This window comes from Sus scrofa, chromosome 3 (assembly GCF_054392235.1).
Source record: "Sus scrofa isolate SSC_HxYL_T2T_F1_AM1 chromosome 3, Sscrofa_HxYL_maternal_Yorkshire_Landrace_v2.0, whole genome shotgun sequence".
Taxonomy (NCBI): domain Eukaryota; kingdom Metazoa; phylum Chordata; class Mammalia; order Artiodactyla; family Suidae; genus Sus; species Sus scrofa.
This window is the reverse complement of record NC_139385.1, coordinates 44,614,919-44,636,871: the sequence shown is the minus strand read 5'-3', so window position 1 is coordinate 44,636,871 and position 21,953 is coordinate 44,614,919. Positions and strand designations below refer to the sequence as shown.

Here is a 21,953-nt window from a genome sequence, read left to right as displayed (position 1 = left end):
TATTTAACACAAAAGACAACAGTAAGGAACATAAGAGGAACAAAAAACATGACAGAAAACAAAGCAAAATGGTGGATATAATCCAACCATGTCAATAAATACACTGAATTCAAGCAGATTAAACACTCCAACAAAAGGCAAAGACTGTCAGGGAGTTCCCACTGTGGCAAGTGGGTTAAGGACTGGTGCTGTCTCTTGGCAGTGAGGGTTTGATCCCCAGCTCAACACAGTGGGCTATAGATCCAGCATTGCCGCAGCTGTGGCTAGGATTTGATCCCTGGCCCAGAAACGTCTAGATGCCATGGGTGTGGAAAAAAAAAAAAAAAAAAGGGCAAGGCAAAGACCGTCAAATTGGATAAAGAGTTAAAGCAATGCAACAAGGTTTTACTGCATAGTGCAATAAATTATATCCACTATGTTATAATAACCTATAATGGAATGTAATCTGTGGGAAAAAACGAATTGCTATGCTATAACCTGAAACTAATGCAGTATTATAAACCAACTATACTTCAATTTAAAAAAAAAAACTAAAATTTTAAGTAAAAATAGAATCAAAATCCAAACATACGTTGGCTCAAGAGACATAAACAGGTTGAAAGTAAAAAGATGGAAAAAAAATACAATGCGAACCAAACCGTAAGAAAACTATAGTAGTTGTATTTATATAAGACAAATCAACTTTTTGTTGTTAGACAAAAAAAGAAAATTTTTATAATGATAAAAAGGTCAATTCATTAGGAAAATATAACAATTACGTACTCATAAACACTTAAAAACAGAACCCCAAAATACATGCAGCAGAAACTGACAAAACTGAAGGGAGAAACAGACAACTCAAAATAGCATTAGCAACTAAACAGAAAATTAGCAAAGATATACAAGGCTTGAACAATCAACTGACCCTACAGGACACTGTCAGCAACAACAGTATCAGCAACAACAAAAGCACATTTGTTCTTTTCAAGTATACATGTAACATTCTCTGGGGTAGACAAGAGGCCAGGCCAAACAAACAAGTGCCAGTGTGTTTTCAAAGGATTAACATCAGGTACAATATGTTGTCCACCACAATCTAATTAAATTTGGAATCAAGAACAGAAAGAAATTTGGGGGAACATCAACTTTTTGGAAATTAGAAAACATATCTAAATAATTTAAGACTCAAAGAAAAAATCTCTTCAAAAGAAAAGCTCAGCAGTTCAAAATTATGGGATACAGCGATGGAAAATACTGAGGGGGAAATGTGTAACTTTGATTTAAAAATCCGTAGGAAAAAAAAGAAAAGTCTCATGTCAATAACCTAAGCTATCCCCTTAAGAAACCAGAAAAAGAATGGAATTCCCATTGTGGCTTAGCAGGTTAAGAACCCGACTAGTATCCATGAGAATGTGGGTTTAACCTCTGGCCTCATTCAGTGGGTTAAAGGATGCAGCCCTGCTGAGAGCTGCGGTGCAGGCTGTGGCATAGGCTGGCAGCTGCAGCACTGATTCGACCCCTAGCCCAGGAACTTCTACCTGCCGCCCTAAAAAAAAAAAGAAACCAGAAAAAGAAAAACAAATTAAACCCAAAAGAAGCAGAAGGAAGGCAATAATAAATATTAGAGTAGAAGTCAATTAATTAGCAAAAAGAGAAAAATCAATGAAACCGTAAGTTTGTTATCTGATCGAGAACAAGGCAAAGCCGTCCATTCTCAGCACTCCCCAGCCAACACAGTACTGGAGGTTCTAGGCAGTGCAATATGGCAGGTCAAGAGAATTTTAAATATAAAAATTGGGAGGGAAGAGGTTAAACTAGTCTTATTCACATAAGACATAAACCTATATAAAGAAAATCCTGGGAGTTCCCGTCGTGGCGCAGTGGTTAACGAATCCGACTAGGAACCATGAGGTTGCGGGTTCGGTCCCTGCCCTTGCTCAGTGGGTTAACGATCCGGCGTTGCCATGAGCTGTGGTGTAGGTTGCAGACGTGGCTCGGATCCCGAGTTGCTGTGGCTCTGGCGTAGGCCGGTGGCTACAGCTCTGATTCAACCCCTAGCCTGGGAACCTCCATAGGCCGCAGGAGCGGCCCAAGAAATAGCAACAACAACAACAAAAGACAAAAAAAAAAAAAAAAAAAAAGAAAAAGAAAAAAGAAAATCCTAAGGCATGTACAAAAAAAAAAAATCTACTAGAATATGTGAGTTTTAGCAAGCTCACAAGATACAAGATCAATATCTGAAAATCACCTGTATTTCTATATAACGGCAGTGAACAATCAAGAAACAATTAAGAAAATTTCATTTACAACAGGATTAAATTAATAAATATTTAGGAATAGATTTAATAAAAGAAGTACAAAAATTGCTAAACAGTGAAAAATACAGACTATTGTTGAGAAATTAAACAACATCTAAAGAAGTGGAAGGAGATAGATACTATTTTCTTAGATTGGAGGACTCGATGTCGTTAAGAAGGTATTTCTCCTCAAATAGAGAGAGCTACAGATTTCAGCACAATCTGCTAAGGTTTTTAGTAGAAATTGACAAGCATGGTCATGAGTAGATAACCATTTGAAGCGGTGTTATGGGTAGGACTGTTCCTTACGCTGCTGTCTTTACCTTTGTATGTTTGAAATGATCCATAATACAGTGTATTTTTTGTTTGTTAAAAAAAAATTTAACAGGAATTCCTGTTGTGGCTCAGCTGGTTATGAACCCAATTAGTATCCATGAGGACTCGGGTTCGATCCCTGGCCTCAATCAGTGGGTTAAGGATCCAGCGTTGCCGTGAGTTGTGGTGTAGATCGCAGATTCGGCTCAGATCCCAAGTTGCTGTGGCTGTGGTGTAGGCCAGCAGCTGCAGCTCCGATTAGACCCCTAACCTAGGAACTTTGATATGCCATGGGTGTGGCCCTAAGAAGCAAAAAAAAAAAAAAAAAAAAAAAAAAAAAAAAAAAAAAATTACAGAGCTCCTGTTTACAGGATGCTGCCCATTTCATCAATCATTGAATAAAGGTAATAATGCCTTAAAATTTAAAAAATTAGCAACGAATCCAAAGGCTGCCTTACTACTCCTCACTCTTCACCCTGTGCTTACATCTCTCACCTTAGAGGGTGGTCCTTACTCCGAGTCCACTCTTAGCACACACGGCTAGTGGAAGAGTAGGGGGGACAAGTAAGAGCACAATAAAGTGACAAAGGAAAAATAAGGGGAAAATAATCAATATTAGCTGTTCCTCTAGTCTAGTCCATCACCAGGCTTGAATTTCTGGCAGCTTAGAGCTGCTCCACAACTGCACGTGTCAATCTCTAATGACCCACGTGGGGGACTGGAAGCTACCAGAGTCTGTTACAAAACGCCCCTCTATTGTTATGTCAATTGCACCATAATTTACTTGGATCTGAGCTAAGTACAAATTAGTGGTGCTCTAAGATCAAAGCATCCAGGGCTTTGGAGCCGCCATCCTCACCGCCCTGCCCCATCCTGTCTGGCACACCTGCACATTCCTTTCACTTTCTATTCCCAAGTGCACACTGTAAAAAGTCCTGGCTGAAAGAAAGTAAGCTGTGGTTCAGTTTCCTCCCAAATATTTGGTGCTTTCCAATTTTCCTTCTTCCCTAACGGAATACTATTTTAATATTTCTAACACGTTCTTCACCTCCTCTCAAGATCCTTACAACAGCACCACAACATGGAGAGGGCAGGTGTCAAATCTGAAATAATGGAAGACCAATGTCACATAGCAGCATCCAGCCTCGTGTCCAGACCCATGGTTCTAGCAAGTGGGATGTGTCTTCCAATTCCTGATGCTGCCTTCCAAGGCACGGGGGTGCTTCCTAGCAACAGATAAGGGGGTCTGTCCTAGGGAGGGGTAAGAATTTGCTACCACAAACGTCCCTCTGCTCCTTGGCTATATTTTTATTTTAGCTCTTCACTCCCTAGTCTAGAGCAATAGTTTTGCTTTTTAATGAGGGAGATCACAGGTCCACTAATGTTTCCATAAGACCTATGAAGAAGGAGAATACCACTCTGACAATTCACATCAAAAAATTTAGCTTTAAATGGGAGCAATTTCAAAAATGCCCAAATATAACCTTGTCCATCCCAACTTTCTCACTGACATACAATTCAAAAAAAAGATGTTTTTCCATAAATTTCCACTTTCTTCATATACAGGAAAGAGTCTTCATTACATCAAAGCAAATGCAGCTTTACTATTCAATTTCCTTATCTGTTATACAATTAAACTGAAAATCATCATCTGAGACAGAATTCAAAAAACCTGCTGCTGAAGCCTAGCGCTTATGAAGAAGTTTTAAGAAACTAACAACTTTTTTAAAAAATGAGAATAAGGGGGGAGGGTGGGTAAGGGGATGAGAAAAAGTGCATCCCAAGTTAGAAACGTGAACTCCTGCTCAAAGGGCAGGGGGTTTTTTACAAAACAGACTGAAACAGTATTTATAATGAACATTACTTTGCAAGCATAGGACGATGCTAGTTTTTTAAATTCTTCCTGCACGATGGCTGTTTTTGTATTGGCCATGCAAGTCACTTCCTCGCCCCAGGCTCCTCAAAATGAACATAATGTGACAGCATCATACACACAACTCCACTGCAGACCAAGCCCAAGGCTTACAGTTCAAATCTCGACAGTTATCAAATTAAGATAGTTCTGGCTCCACTAGTCATCCTGCACAGGCAGCTGCATCAAGGTCAAGGCTAAATGCCTGCTCGGGGTAACGCTGCACATCCTAGGCGGCTGTCCTTAGGGTCTGTCCTAAACAAAACTGGATCCTCCGAGGAGTTCTGAAACCACCACAGCCTCCAGGTGACCCAAGCCAGGGCCCAGGCTGACCAAGAAGATAGGACCTCTGTCACCAGCAGTGAGATGTCACCTCCCTAGACATACTCTCCTGCTATGAGCTAATGTATGCAGATAGTCACCTTGTGAATTTGTGTATCTTCACTATGTGAGCAGAACCAAATCTCTGAACCTGGTGTTGTGACTGAACTAACTCTACAGTTACACCTTTGGTGAAAACTGATTCCATCTTTAATGAAAAAGTCTAGGGGGAAAAAGATAGCAGCAACTCTGTTTTTCCTCTTTCACTTCTGAAATTTGAAGGTCTTCAAATACGAATTTCTCCATTTATGGGGAAAACAAAATCTTTGAATATTATGATTTATAACTCAAGCAGCTTAAGAAATAAACAATGTATAGAATGGAACAGCTTTGCACCAAGACAAGTTCACGTCTGATGCACACCTAGTTTTCAGCCAGCGTTGACGCTGAATTACTTTTCCTCACCGACACCTTCAACATGCCTTTCTGCCAGTTAGGACAACTCATGCAATTTCTTTAAAAATGTGGAGTCCCCGCTGTGGCTCAGCTGGCTAAGGACCCAACTAGTATCCATGAGGATTCGGGTTCCATCCCAGGCCTCACTCAGTGGGTGAAGGATCCACCATTGCCACAAGTGGTGGTGTAGTCGCAGATGCAGATCGGATCTGGTGCGGCTGTGGCTGTGGTGTAGGCCCACATCTGCAGCTCCGATTCGACCCCTAACCTGGGAACTTCCATATGCTTTAAGGTGTGGCCCTAAAAAGAAAAAAAAAAAAAAGGAATAGTTTTTTGGCCAATAAAAGTAACACATCTGTGGTAGGAAAAAAAAACAAAAGGAGAGTTCCCTGGTAGTGTAGCAGTTAGGGCTCAGTGCCTTCACTGCTACAGCCTGAGTTCAATCCCTGGTCTGGGAACTGGTATCAAGCTGCTACAGATACCAGCAGCGGGCAGCGGGGGCGGGGGGGGGGGAGAAAAACATCATGAAAAATAAAATAGTGGTTCCTCTAGTCCACCCTAATGACAGCCACTATGTACAGATTTAGGTATATCCCTTAACGCCTATCCTCATCCCTGCGCACACATACTCTCGAACACATCTAGTTGTGGACAAGAGGGTCATCTTTCACAGACAGTACGGTCACGTGCTTTTTCCAGTTAACTGACGACATGAATGTCGCCCATGCTGGCGCACACACATCCACCACTTTCCTATAAATGCTGACAAGCACTGCACTCTGTGGAGAGACCGACTGTAATTTACACTTGATAGAAACGCACATCATTTCCAGTAAGACAGTAACCAGGATCCTCCCAATCACATTTTTTGCACACTCACACAAATATTTCCATATGGTAAATTCATAAGAGTAGAATGGCATGGCCAGACGGTAAGATGTGGAAAGTTGTCGCCACATGCCTTCCAGATAGTTCTTCTCAGTTGGTACGCCCAAACACCAATAATGTTTCAGAGCACCTGGTTTTCCAGCCCTCTCACCAACAGCTATAACCAATCTCTTTTTTTTAATTCTATGTTATGGTTGCGCCCTCAGCCACATGTGGCATATGGGAGCTCCCAGGCGGGGAATCAAATCTGAGCCAGAGCCACAGCCTATGCCACAGCTACGGCAATGCCGGATCCTTCAACCCACAATGCCCGGCGGCGGGCTGAACCCTTGCTTCCGCAGCAACCCAAGCAGCCACAGTCGGATTCTCAACCCACTGTGCTATGGCGGGAACTCCGACAGCCAGTGTCTTACATCTTACATCAAAGGAAAGGGTTTAAACATTTCTTGCCCTGCTCATTTCCACCGGTGCTTCTGATCACCAGGGAGGCTGTGCCTCAGTCCTCCTCCACGTTCCCAGCCCTGGGACCCCGGCAGGTCACCAACCTCTCCAGCCTTCGCCTGCTGGCGTGTAAACCCGGGATGATGTCTACCTCCTGCGGGTGTGGCCAAGAGCTAAAAATGCCCAGGACACTTAGCAGCAGCGCATGGCAGGAATTGGACGAAAGCTGCCGAGCCCTGAATGAGCACCGCACCGCCAGCAACGCTACCCGTTTCCTCAGCAGTCCCCGCTGCCGGCGGTGGGAGTGCTGCTCAACCTCTGCTGGTGTTAACTGCACTGCTATCTTTGAGGAAACTGCACTTTTGTTCCTTTAGAACCATTTGCTAAGGCTCTTCTCCCAAGACCTATAGTGTTAGAGGTCTTGCTTCTGTTCGTTGGAAGAAGTGAACTAAAAACAACCCATCAGGTGTTATGATTTTTTTATCTGATTTAAGACGTAAATAATGGTGCTTTGAAGCACTCTTACTTGTACTCTTTAAATTGCTAACAAGGATATATATTTTCATATTGTTCACTATTCAGAGTCTGGAAAAGACGTTTTATCAGTTGTAATTTTCTTTCTTTCTTTCTTTTTTTTTGCCATTTCTTGGGCCGCACCCATGGCATATAGAGGTTCCCAGGCTAGGGGTCTAATTGGAGCTGTAGCTGCCGGCCTACGTCACAGCCACAGCCACGTGGGATCCGAGCCACGTCTGCAACCTACACCACAGCTCACGGCAACGCCGGATCCTTAACCCACTGAGCAAGGCCAGGGATCGAACCTGCAACCTCATGGTTCCTAGTCAGATTTGTTAACCACTGCGCCACGACAGGAACTCCTCAGTTGTAATTTTCATGTACATATGTTTCTCCAAATTATGACCGGAAAAAAAACATCTTTTACAAATGGTAACTGAAAATTGCATATCATATATGTATAAACACATACACAATCATATTTCTTATAGTTCTTTAACCAGTCAAAATAAGACATAATAAAAATTTTTAACATTATCTTATAAAGCTTAATTATAACTATATTAAAAATGTAATTTCCAAGCTCAACTTAATTTCTGTAAAATAATCAAAAAGAAGGTGTTTTTAGAAAGCTAGAAAGAATATCATCCCACCTTAATAAAAATTAAACCCAAGATGAGCTACAAAGTCACAACTTTTCTTGAATCTAACAAAGCAGTAAGGCCACGAGGCAACTACGTAGCCCAAAGTCCTAGGTCCCTCTCACGCATGGAGAGAAAGGAGAGGTGGCTCGTCCCAATGGTGGCAGAAGCCAAGAGAAAGATATACAATGGGGTCTAGTGGGAACAGGGGACAACATGCACGAACAGACTGAAAATCAGAGCAGAGAGATGGAAAAATGAGAAAGAATCAAATGGAAATGATAGAAATAAAAAGCACAGTATCAGAGGAAGTTTTCTTGTGGCGCAGTGGATTAAGGATCCGGCACTGTCAGTCAACACCTTGGGTCACTGCTGTGGCCCAGATTCGATTCCTGGCCCAAGACCTTTCACATGCCAAGGTCAAAGCAAAAAAAAAAGAAAAAAGCACAGTATCAGAGATTGTATCAGAGATACGCCCACCACAGCTAAGTGAGAATTAGTGAAGCTGAGAGGTCAGAGAAACAGATACAACAGGATCCCAGGAGAAAGAAAGAATAGAATGAAATATCTAAAGTCATAAGAGACAGGAATTTGTCCAATACAATAAAAGACATCAAACCACAGATCCAAGAAGCAGAGAGGACCCCAGGCAAGATAAATACTAAAATCACATCACATCCAAATGACTAAAAACTAAAAATAAGGACAAAAATCTTAAAAGCTTCCAAGGCCGGGGTGGGAACTGCAGAGACACGCTACATTCAGAAGAACAAAAGAGACGAATAACAGCATACTTCTCATCAAAAACCATGCAAACTGGAAGACAACGGTGTCACACCTTTAAAGTATTGAAAGAAAAAGATTCAACTCAAATCCTACACCTCGCAAAAAAAAATTTTTTTTAATTTATGTGAAATAAACACTTTTCAGACAAACAAAAGCTGAGAGGATGCATCCCCAGAAGACTTGAGCCATATGAAATGTGAAAGGAAGTTCTTCAGTCAGTCTACACAAGAAACTAAGAGTTCCTGAACCATTAGTTTCTTCCCCAAAAGAAGAAAGTTGGACAAAATAAATTAAAATAAAATTTAAAATTCAGTTCGTCAGGCACAACTAGCCACTGTCCAAGTACTCAGTGGTCACATATGGCTGGTGGCTACCATCCTGAACACTGCAGACATAAATATTTCTGTTACTGCACTGGAAAACACTGCTCTTGAAGGTAATTTACTGACTAAAGCAAAAATAACAAGAATGAATTATGGGGTTTGCAACATATATAAAATACAGTCTGATAACAATAACAGCATTAAATGTTCTTATAAGGCTCTTGGACAGCGGATCAAGCAGTATGACCTCTGAAGGTAGACTGTGATGCAGTAAGGTGTTTACTGTAAACTTTAGACAGCACTAAAATAGGTCAGAGAAAGAGATACAACTAATAAATTAATAGAGGAGACGAAAATGGAGTCAGAAAAAAATATGCAAACCAAAAAGACAGAGGATAAAAAAAAAAAACAAAGAAGCAGGCATAATGTTACCAACAGCCATATGAGATAACGCCAAAGGCTAAATTTTAGGAGTTCTCTTGTGGCGTAAAGGGGTAAGGATCCGGCGTTGTCACTGTTGTGGCTCAGAGAGCTGGGGTGGTAGGGGTTCAATCCCTGGCCCAGGAACTTCTACAGGCCAAAGGCATGGCCCAAAAAAAGGACTAAATTTTAGTGTATGCAAATTATGTCTCACTACACCTGACCTACCTTTCTTTTTTCCTTTTTTTTGGCCACACCCATGGCATGTGGAGGTTCCCCAGGCCGGGGTAGAACCCCCACCACAGCAATGTCAATACTGTATCCTTAACCTGCTGCACTACCAGGGAAATCCTTGACTTTTCTTTCATTATATTTACAGTTGTACAACCATCATTACAGCCTAATTTTAGAACATTTTCATCCCAAACCCCCAGTCCACTGACCTTTTACTTTCAATGAGAGAAAAAAAAATACCCAAGGAGTCTTTGTCTTGATTAATTAATTTTGGCCCCACAACAGAGGTTTAAGACTTAATATTTATTTCACTATATATTCAGAATCATTTTATATTTGAAAAGTTCTGGGTACCTCACTGACTGCAAAATTCCTAAGAAATGTGCAAATACAGGAATCCCCTGCTGGTGACCCCATAGCCTATAAAGCAGTAAAGCTAGGATTCCACTGAAGCTCAGATTCGTCTAACCCAAAAGTCCAATCCTTTTGGTCACTACGCTAAATCCAACAGGATTCTGAATTTGAAGAGCTTATGAATTGAGTCACAAATGCACTCAAGAACCAGCTCTTGCTAAAACAGGGCAGGAGTCTAACATGACTCTCTGCCCCAAAATTAGCATTTAGGGTGCCTGTGTGATTAGCACTCAGCCAAATATAATGCTCCTGGTGCCCAGCTGTCAGCTGAACAAACAAGACGTGGGATTGGGAAGAGACCGGTTAACGCAGGCACCGTGGGTAACTGCTGTCGCATGTTCCTTGGTTGCTGGACAACTGTCTCCCAAACGTGAGGGAGGCATCCTCCCCACCAGGAGTGGGTGCAGGCCCCAGCCTCTTATCCAAGGAGGTGAGAGGAAAACATACCAGCAGATTGTCTACAGAGAGGAGGTTAAAAAATGATAGAGGAAAAGAGAAGTCATACTTCTTTGTATGGAAAATTCAAAAGGTTCTTTTTTCTTTTTCTTTTTTTCTTTTTAGGGACACACCCACAGCATATGGAAGTTCCCAGGTTAGGGGTCAAATTGAAGCTACAGCTGTGGGCCTACACCGAAGCCACAGCAATGCAGGATCCCAGCCAAGTCTTCAAACTACACCACAGCTCACAGATCCTTAACCCACTGAGTGAGGCCAGGGATCACATCCGAGGCCTCACGGATAGTAGTCAGGTCGCGTCCACTGCACCACAACGGGAACTCCCGAAAGGTGATTTTGAAACTAACAAAAACTCAAGTAAGGAGTTCCTGTCGTGGCTCAGTGGTTAACGAACCCAACTAGTATCCATGAGGATGCAGGTTCAATTCCTGGCCTTGCTCAGTGGGTTAAGGATCTGGTGTTGCTGTGGTGTAGATTGCAGATGTGGCTCAGATCTGGCATTGCTGTGGCTGTGGTGTTAAGCCAGCAGCTGTAGCTCTGATTGGACCCCTAGCCTGGGAACCTCCATATGCCATGGGTGCAACCCTAAAAAGGCAAAAAAAGAAAAAAAAAAACCCTCAAGTAAAACCACTAAACGTTAAGAAACAACTTTATGTAGCACATCAACAAAGTGAACCACGAGCTTGCACTGCCCACCTCAAGAAGTGTGCAAAAGAGGTACTTGTTTTTATCATTTATGCAGCTTAAAAAAAAAAACCATACAGAATGATATTTTGAGGACTGTTAATGCTTGATTTCAACCTCTTGTTTTAATCCCTATCTTAACATTTTAAACCCCAGAGGATTATTACTTTACAGTAGAAGTGGATATATTTACACGAAACGTACCTTGCTAAAAGCACGCACTCCATGAGCACATGAGAAGCACTGAGTGCCCGCTGTGTTCCACACACTGGATGTACAAAAACACTAAACTGCGTCCGCAGCAACCCATGGTCCAGTGAAGGGAAGAGACAACTCCAATCACTGGTCAGAGCAACAGAAACAAAATGCAGGTCCAGAATGCATCCTGTGCAAACGTACACGGGAGTCCTATACTCTGCCTGGGGCTTAGGAAAGACCTCACAGTGGAGACGCTATCAGAGCTGGATCTTAGAAGGTGAGCAGGGGCTCCAGAGGCACAGATACTTGGCTAATGAGGGAGCCTGGCCTATTCAGGGGAAGGGCAGACAGGATTTTTGGAGAAAGGGACCGATTCTAAACCTGGAAAGTTGGTTACAGTCCCATCATCTTGAAATGAATCAGGGCTATTTCTTTAAGTGACAGATACCCAGTGAATGAGGAGAAAAGGACTAAGTGATGACCAAACAAAAGCAGGAAAGCACGAGAGCCCAGGCCCTCAGCAGACGCTTTGTTGTTCGTCTGTGACGTCTCTGCTAGAAGAGGTACTTGTTTTTATCATTTAAGCTAATCAGAGTTAAAAAGTTCCAAAGTCAAAAACCCATGATTTATGGTGGTAATTCTATAAACCCTTCCACTGAGAAATTCAACAGAAGGAGAGGTGAAGATTTTGCACCCTTCTGCCCAAATGATAAGAGTGCTACTTTTCTACCGCCCATTCTGTCGCTTCACGCAATCCACCAAGTCACAGAGGGATGAGGGAGGCACCCTGCAGATGAGAAAGATGTGCGCTTCCGCCTCTGTGGTCTAAGTGGCTCTTAGGGTGACGAGCAACAGGTGAGGCTCCCTGGGGACTGAGGAAGAAAATACCTGAAATGGTTCCACAGGAGGGGGAAGGGCCCTCCACCCACATGACATAAGACGGTGGACAAATGGGGGAAACTCCTATCAGGAACTCCCTCAAGAGGGCTGAAGGACAGTGACCACGCACAGTCTCCTTTCTGCGTGGGCTTCCCACGGCTGGCAGGTGGACGGCTGCATCAGCTGCCTGGCTGAGAAGGTACAACATGAGGCCCAAATTCAGGGACTTATTCGGGGGAATTGCCGTTTTGTTCAAAAGTCACTCACGGGGGACATGGCCTTATGGTGCCTGGATGGAGTAGCTCGGCCTCATTCTGTCCTTGAAAAACAGCAGGAGGACAGTTGCTGGTGCCACTCAAACTCACGGGACAGAGCGCTCGGGGGCAGTTCTGCTCCTGGTCTGCGGAGGCGTTCTTTTTGGCTGTGGCAGAGCAAACACCCTTCCCCAGAGTCCTTTAGAAGTGTAATGGCCAGTTTGGCGGCAATAGCTCTACGAAATAGGTCAGCATTTCCTTTATTATGATTATTTCGTGGACTTTCCATCGCTCTTTCTCTTCTTAAGGAGAGAACACACACATAACAGAGTCATATGTTATTGTGACTCCAGGCAGAAAAGAGGCATGTGTGGGGCCTTCATGCGTCAGTTCAGTAAAAAGAAACGAGAAAGAATAAAACGACTAAAAAGATTTTAAATATATATGACTTTCCTACAAAGGAAATCTCAGACTGATTTTTTTTTTAATCAGAACAAATAAGCATCCAATTAAGTGGCCAGCTACACAGAAAATATAACTCAGCTTTACAGTTTCATATGAAGTTTCATATGAACTGTGTGTTTACACAACTACCATACCTCCTAGCAACTTAACTCCTGTGTACTTAACCAAGAGAAATGGAATTAAGTGTCCACAACAGACCTATGAATGTTCATGGAAGCTTTACTCATCACAGCCAAGAACTGGAAACAACCCCAACATCCATCAACTGATAAGTGAGGCTTTTTTAACTGTGGTATATCCATCCATACAAGGAATACCATTCAGCAATAAAAACGAACAAGCTACAAATTCATGCAACAACATGGATGAACCTCAAAAGCATTATTCTAGGTGAAAGAAACTGGTCACCAAGGGCCATGTACTGTGACTCCACTTCTACAGCATTTTGCCAAAGCAAAACTATAGTGACAGAAAATAAATCAGTGGTCCCCTGACCTGGACGGACTGACTGCAGAGGGGAGGAGGGGACCTCTGGGGGTGACAGAAATGCACCACACAGGGTTAAAATTCATCGAACTGCCCACTTAAAGTGGATGGGTTTTATTGTTATGCACGTTATAAAAATTGGTGCCTTTCCTATAAACCAACAGTAACTAGCTAGGAAACATAATGGAAAAAGATCCTAGGCACAGTAGCAATGAGAAAGAGTAAAGCAAGAATAAATTTAGGAAATACGTAAAAGCTCGTGAAAAGCTACAAAATTTTCCTGAGCAACTTAAAAGGGACTTGTATAAACAGAGAGACAGCCTGTGTGCCAGCTGGCTGGAGGAGAAGACCCATGGCGTGAAGAAGTTAAATTAATCTTCGCTTGAGTCAAAACGCCAAAGGGAGTCTGTGAGGAAGCAGCAAATCTAACTCTGACCTGGAAGAACAAACGCATAAAAACAGAAAAACAAAAAGACCTACAAGAACAGACTCACATACAAGTCAGAATCCTACACAGTCATGAATCGTATGTGTCATTGTAGGTTTTCCTACTCATAAACCACACGCGCCAATAAACTGTATAAAGTAACCACCGAGCCACCGGAACCACCCTCACCCCACACTTGAATAAATGTCAGATGGTTTCAAGAGATCAGCATAGAAAAAGAAAAACATTAAAAACATCAAGATAAAGTTTAGGCTGATATTGCACATAATTCTGGAGTGGGGAAGGCTTTTCTAGTCATGTCAAGGGCAGAAACCATGAAAGATAAGAATGATGGACACGCCTGTATAAAAATTTAAATTTGCACATGTCAAATAATATAATGATTGAAAGGTTATAAACCGGGGAAAATTTTGCAACATACATGGAAGACAAAAATCTAAGATAGTTATATAAATAATGGGATTTTTTTTTCCAATTAATAAGGAAAAAACAAATACCTCAATTCACAGGCAACCCATTAAAGAAGAAATAACAAGAGAGCAACTCACATATGAAAAAAGGGTTTGGACTCAGCAGTAATTCATGTGGGCAAAGACAATGGCCCATAAGGATGTCTGTCACATTATTATAATTTATAACGCCATATTTCATCAAATTGAAGATGCGTCATTACATTCTGTTGTGTTATGAAAGAAAAGACAGGACTGCCAATTAAACTATGACACACATTAAAATCTGTGATGCATCCTGATTTGAACATGCACATCGTAGCGTCATGAAATATAGTGATACAAAACTGGAAACAACCTAAATTTCCAACAAGGGAGATTTCTTGAATAAGTTATAGTACATCCCTATGACAAAAGTTTACAGTCATTTAAAATGATGATATGGGAGTTCCCATCATGGCTCAGTGGTTAACAAACCCAGCTAGTATCCATGACACCAAGGGTTCGATCCCTGGCCTCACTCAGTGGGGTAAGGATTTGGCATTGCCGTGAGCTGTGGTGTAGGTCGCAGACGCGGCTTGGATCCCACGTTGCTGTGGCTCCGGCGTAGACCGGCAGCTACAGCTCCGATTGGACCCCTAGCCTGGGAACCTCCACATGCCGTGGGTGCAGCCCTAAAAAGACAAAAAAAGACAAATAAATTAATTAACTAAATAAAAGGATGATACGGATGTACACAGAGATCAGCGGTGGAAAGACCATCATGATCTACGAGGCGAACAAGGAGGTTACAGAGCAGTGTGTTTACCTCGACACCACTCTGTTCAAAGACAACTGCTGGGGTATGGTCTGCATTAAAAGGGTATAAACACCTTACTTCAGAAGGTTCAGAGTGGCCATCTCTGGGCAATTATCCTTCCTATCTCTTCCGAAGAGTTACACCACGAACATGCTTCATTTTTATTGTTAAAAATATATTAAATGGGAGTTCCTGTTGTGGCGCAGCCAAAACGAACCTGACGAGCAACCATGAGGGCACGGATTTGATCCCTGGCCTCGCTCAGTGGGTTAAGGATCCGGCGTTGTTGTGAACTGTGGTGTAGGGTGCAGACACTGCTTGGATCTGGCATTGCTGTGGCTGTGGTGGAGGCCAGCAGCTGCAGCTCCAATTTGACCCCTAGCCTGGGAATTTCTATATGCCGCAGGTGCAGCCCTAAAAAAAAAAAAAAAAAGGCAAAAAAATATGTGTGTATAATGGAGTTTCTCTGTCATAGAGCCAGTAAGGATCCAGTGCTGTCACTGCAGCGGCTTGGGTCACTGCTATAGAATGGGTTTGATCCCTGGCCGGGGAACTTTCACATGTCATGAACATGGCCAAAAAAAAAAAAAAAAAAAAATCATAAAATAAAAATTAAAAATACATAAAAGTAAGGTATCCACCTACCTGGGCATCTATCTAAATGCAAGCCTTCAAAAGTCACAAAATTCCTTAAAAAGGCAATATTTACAGGGGGGGAAGAAAAAAATTGAAACAAATCTAAAACCTCAGGCAGGACATGGTTAAACAAACTATGGTCATTCATTCCAAGGAATGTTGTGTCTTCCTTACAAATAAGAATATGTGAATTCAACAGATGCTCAGGAAATCAACATAAAATAGCAACAGAAGATGAAAACGCAAATTGGTTGACATCAGCTTTAACTGAGTAAAAATTAACGGTTTGTACCTAAGGATGCGAAGCAGTTAGTCTTACAAAGAGAGGTCAGTTAAGGTAAGAGATGGTATATAAATCTTTGTTTTGACCTTTTCATTCCTTTTTCATGTAAAATTAGCTTAACGAAGGGAAAAAAACAAACAAGACTTTCCAGAACCAAACATCACTCTCTAGGCCCCTAACATTATGCTCCAAAAACATCCCCGTAGAAACAAACAGCCAACAGACAGCACTCTTTCCGTGTCTTCCTTAAATGCCTTAGTTCACGGTTTTGCTTTTTTTATAACCTGTCCAACCGGAGAGCAAATCTCACGTAGAAACGCCTGTGCTGCAGGGAAATGTAGCAAGAAATTTCCTTCATCTCTGTGTGTGCTTTTTTTTCTATTTTCTGGTTAAGGAAAACATTTTCAAGTTCATAAAAACAAGGAACTAAAATTAGATAGACGCGAACTGAACCTTGCCTCACGGTAGGGAAAACGTTATTTTTAAACTGAGAAATATTTATAGGCCTGTGCTCTATGGATGAGGAAGACAGGCACGCAAATGTGTGTCGACGGGACAGCCCGGGGCAGGGACAGGAGCCTCAGAAAAAGAAGACACTTTAACTGCGTGTTTATATCCCAGGAACCGCTGGCACATCCCGTATTTTTTCTCACGGGGTACGAATCAGGACCAATGATTACAGAGTATTTGAGAATGCCATTCACTGAATGTTTAAGGAAACTCGGTAAACAGTTCAGAGCACACCGGGAAACCATCTCCGCCTCCTCCGACCACCATCCTTAGGACGGAGAGAGCCCCCAACTCTGCGAGGGCTCCCCAACACTGGAAGAGCTGGCTTTGCTCTAGATGCTTCATCATCCCCGCAGGACAACCAATACTTTTCAGAGCTCCCGATGAAAGGTTAAGAAATGTGTTTGTTATTTAAAAAGACAGAGAGGTGAAATCTAAGATGCTTAGCGAGTGACTATCCGGGAATAAATCTCCTACACATTAAAACCACATTCACCTTCACACTCAGAACTCGGCTTCAAAACCTTCCGGAGTGTTTCACCTCCCAGCACATCGGGTCAGAAGGTCTTCTTTTCATTCATTTGCACCCACGGGTCAACCTCAGAACACCTGCAAAAATGACCCTCCCCAACTGTCCAGGTCCAGGGGGGGGAGCGGGGGGCAGGAGAGCAGGGGGAGGAGGCGAGGGGGGACAGGACTGCCGAGAGGCCTGCTCTTTGAGAAAGCTCAACCCGTGGATGTACAGGCTCGAGGCAGAAAGAAGAGTCGTGCCAGGTCTAAGGGACTGGATCCATCTTGGGGAAATGAAGAAGAGAAATGCCAGGTCTGAGTTGTTGTATGATCCAGCTTCTTTTAAGAACAAGCAACTAAATTTTCATTTCAAAAACACTGCATGGGAGCTCCATGGTGCTCAGTAGGTTGGTTGAGGGTCCAGCCTTGGCGCTGCTGTGGCTCTGGTTACTACAGTGGCTCGAGTTCAATCCCTGGTCCAGGAATACACTGGAGGCCAAAAAAAAACACAAACAAAACAAAACTGCATGTTCTCACTAAAATCACAGCCTCAGTGTTTTGCACCCCAAAGAGCCACTTTCTTTCTTCATGCCCCCACCTGCAACCTTCCTTGACATCGGAAGCCTGATTCTCCTCAGGACCTCTCCCTTCTGCTTGCCCTGTTAAGAAAGCCCACCTCCCAGCTGGCCGCAGCTGATGGGGGAAGCTAAGTCCAGGCCAGTGGGGCCTCACTCCCCTGGCCACTGACTGCTGACAGCACGGACCTGGTCTGCCCTGGACAAAGGGACCTGAGGGAGGTCTGCTCGGGGTGGTCTAGGGATAGACTCACTGCTGATAAAACAAGACATGCAGGTGAGCCTGTCATCGCATCACCTGCAATGTCTGCAGCCACCCTGTGCGGTGAGAAAAGACCTCTCCCCCATAACAAGGACGGCAGAGAGCAAATACAGACAGCACCTGGGTCCTTGAAAATGTCATCAAAGCTCTGACTTAACCAACCCCGGGCCTGCCAGACTTGTGGTTGGGTGAGACAAGAAATGCCTTTCTCTTTAGCTCCTTTTGCTTGGGGCTTCATTACCCTGAGCAGTGTTCACTGGAAACCATCTTGGCTTTATTTATTTGCATTTCTACGTATGTTTGCATGTGAAGCAGGAAGTTTCCTATTTTACGGGGAAGTTTCGTTTGGGACATCTCTTCTCTAGGAAAGCACAAGCTGAGGGCTCTGGCGATGGTCTACACCGTTCAGAGGAGCACCTGATGGGGTGGGTGGTACCTGCTCCAGGCCCCGGGAAGCTGTACTCACGATCATCTCCCCCTGGCTAAATGAAGTAGCACAAGCTTTAAGATCCCTCACACGGCACCACACTCCTCAGCAATCTTGTTCCTGTTCATCAGGCCCCCCACCTATCTTGACTCCACGGAAAAAAACGCCCTGGGCAGTAGATGTGACTATTTCAGCCCCCGGAGACACACACCGCATTCCCCAATGTAAACCAATACACTGGCACCTGGCGGACCCGTCTCCTGATTAGCATGGACCAGTCCTTCTGAACTTGTACCTTCCTGCACACGGACGGAAGCGAAGATCCTGAAGGTCTGAAACGGTGAACCAGTCCCCGGGCCTCGCTGCTTTCCCCAAGAACACCTGCCTCTCCCCAGAGGCTGCAACAGCATCGTCCGCCTCGCGCCCCTCTGCTCTGCAGAGATGAACAGCAAAACCTCAGCCTGCGAGCGCGCTGCCTTGTGCTACGATCCAGTCTACCTACCTGTCCATGCTGGCGAGTGTCAGTCTGGGGGGCTTGTTTCCTGCAACAGCTTTTCTGAGATACGCTTCACACGCCCAACAACTCATTTATCTGTAGTGTGCGAGTCAGTGATTTTCAGTACATTCACAGAGTTGCACAACCATCACCACAATCTGTCCAAACACTTTTCACTGCCTCAAAAAGAAAGCCTGGATCCAGTGGCGGTCACTCTCCACTTCCCTCACTTCCCCCGGCCCGAGGCAACCGCTGGTTCCGTTTCTATGGAGCTGCCTGTTCGGAACACTTGAAATCACTTAACACGGGGCCTTTCCTGTCTGGCTTCCCTCACTGAGCGTGATGTTTGCAACATTTGTCCACTCCGTAGCTTCGCTGCTTGTGACGGCTGAAGAATATTCCATCCACTGGACAGACCACATTTCGCTTATCTGTCCGGCGCAGGATGGCCATGGGGCTTGTTTCCACCCCGAGGTGGGCACGAATCACCCTGTCCATCTTCTGGGAGCACAGCAGGGATAGGACTGCAGGATCACATGGCATCATGGCTCGACCTTCTGAGGAGCCGCCAGGCCACCTCCCACCTCCACGCCCGCAGCGCGATGGGCACCGTCTGGCAGGTCTGGAGATGAGGACCACATGCATTCACCCCCACAGCCTCAATCCCTACAGGAACTTGAAAACCGTGTAACGAATGGCTGTGAGCAAACGTGGCTTAAAAAACAGAAAGCCAGGAGTTCCCGTCGTGGCGCAGTGGTTAACGAATCCGACTAGGAACCCTGAGGTTGCGGGTTCAATCCCTGCCCTTGCTCAGTGGGTTAAGGACCCAGCGTTGCCGTGAGCTGTGGTGTGGGTTGCAGACGCCGCCCAAGACATGGCAAAAAGACAAAAAAAAAAAAAAAAAAAAAAAAAAACAGAGAGAGAGAAAAAGTCAGAGGCAGCCCGACCGCCGAGCAACAGGGCGCTTTCAGGACGCCGCTTCCCTGATGGGCCTCGACTCGGCTGTGCTCCCTCCGGAAGCGCCCCCCTTCCTGGCAGGTCTGGCCCACGCGCGCGCCCTCAGGCCTGAAAAACACCCTGCCGCCGGCAGAGGCCGGGACTGCGCGGGCCCGGGGGGCGCCTCACGGTGTTGAGGGGTCATCCATTCGTAGGCATGGGACTCTAGCTGCCCTACTGGGCGTTCCAAGCTACCCGCAAGGGCACCTTCTCAGAGGCACCCAGAACCACCCCATGGGGGGGGCGACCCCACTGCCCAGAGTGCGGGCCCTCGGCGCCTGGGGACACGCTGCCCAGCCCACCTCCTCGGCAAATAGCAGGCTGGAGCCTGCCCGACCCCCAGCCTCAGCCTCGTGGCCACGGAGGGACCCTGCCTCTCCCTTCGCCCCAGAGGAGGAGGAGGGGCTTTCGGAGGAGAAACGGAGCATCCCTCTTCCACTCTGCACAGTGCTGACATGCGGTGATCAGGCGAGTTCACAGACTCGTGTTTTACCTACATAGACACAAACAGAAAGGAACTGTGAACCAGTGGCCATGTCTGGGAGCGGAGCTCTTTGGGTAGCCTGTGTTTTTTTAGAAAAAACCTTTTCCATGAAGGCTGTGCTGTGGGAACCCTGCTGGCCGTGGCCGGGAGCCCACGGCTCCGCTCCGAGTACAGCACCAGGCGGAGGGGTCCGGGCGGCTCGGGAGGCCCGCGACGCACTCGACCCCACGGAAAGCGGAGGGGAAGGGGAAATTTACCACACTGGGTTTAGACAGTTGGAATTCACTGGAACAAGAAAGTTCCTAGAGCTGTTTGGGGCTTTTTTTTTCTTCCAGTCAATATTTAAAGAGCACTTTTTTAAAGCTTGCCCTAGATACCAACTGTTTACTTAACACACAATTCCAAAGCTGCCAAGTCCAATGCCAGCCCCGGGGGAACGGGCAAAACCTATGTGTGTATCAAAAAGAAAAGGTCTCTGAACATGTTATATCTACGCGATAGTTTCTTCCCTAGAAACAACACCATTCTAACTTACACCAAGCAAAGCCCTCATTTCAATCAGGACACGGCATCCCAACCACCTATTACCAGCTTGGCTCTCAACCTGGAGGATGTTTGTTGAAACATCTGACTGCCAGATGTGACTTATAACAAGGTCCTTCTTACAAGTTTCTCATTTTAAAAAGTCGCAGAGGTTTGTCCAAAAGTTAAACATAGAGTTACTCTATGACCCAGCAATTCCACTCCTAGGCACAGACTCAAAAGAACTCAAAACATGTACTCAAAAATAGAAAAAAAAGAAGGAATTAAAAAAAAAAAAAAAAAGGCTCACAGCACCATTATTCACAATAGTCAAAAGGTGGAACTCGCCCAAATGTCCATCGGCAGATGGATGGATAAATCAAATGAGGCCCATTCATACAGGGGAGTGCTATTCAGCTATAAAAAGGACTGAAGTGCTAATACAGGCGACGACACGGGTGAACCTCGAAAACATTATGCTCCAACTCAAAAGGTCACACGTGATTCACTAACACGAACGATGAGGCAAAGGCACAGAAAGGAGCTCAGGAGATTAGCGGCTGTCAGGTTCTGGGAAGAGGGAAGAATGGGGTGGGGGGTGGCTGCCTAATAAATAAGGGATTTTCATTTGGAGGCCATGATAACGTTCTGGAATTAGAGGTGATGGTTATACAATATTGTGAATGTCACTGGGGTGTTAACTTTGAAATGGTGCATTTTGTGTTATGTGAATTTCATATCGACTTTTTAAAAAGTGACTAGCACATCAGGAACCTGCGGGATTGCCATGGGGGGGTGGGAAGGGCAGCAAAGAGCTGTTAGAAAGGTCTCCGTGTGGTACAAGAAGACTGACAGCAGATTATAAAAGAAAACAGGACAGCACCACCACAGTTTAGACCAGGAGGCCAGTCAGGGTTAGATAAATCCCAAGGCCCTACCCGAGGATTTTTCATGGCAGTCTTACAAAGACTAGCCTAAGAAATGCCGGCCCCCTGAGCCCAGGCCCTGAGCAAGCGGCTCATCAAGCCCCTGGAGAAGGATGAACTGAGTCCTTGACACGTGGAAATACACATTTCTCTATCTGTAAAAGGTGGGAAGTGGAATTCAAGCACCGTGGTCACGGGCTTAGATGAGCCATCCTATTCATTAACATAATACTCAGAAAGGTTCACGCACCTTCTGCCCACCAGA

The 21,953-nt window shown here is 44.6% G+C and overlaps 1 protein-coding gene across 7 annotated transcripts in view; it reads right to left on the bottom strand.

Moving 5' to 3' along the window:
- The window catches only part of ADCY9 (adenylate cyclase 9), a 185,068-nt gene that overhangs the window by 87,685 nt on the left and 75,430 nt on the right, over positions 1 to 21,953 (bottom strand). The gene's annotated exons all lie outside the window — the stretch shown is intronic.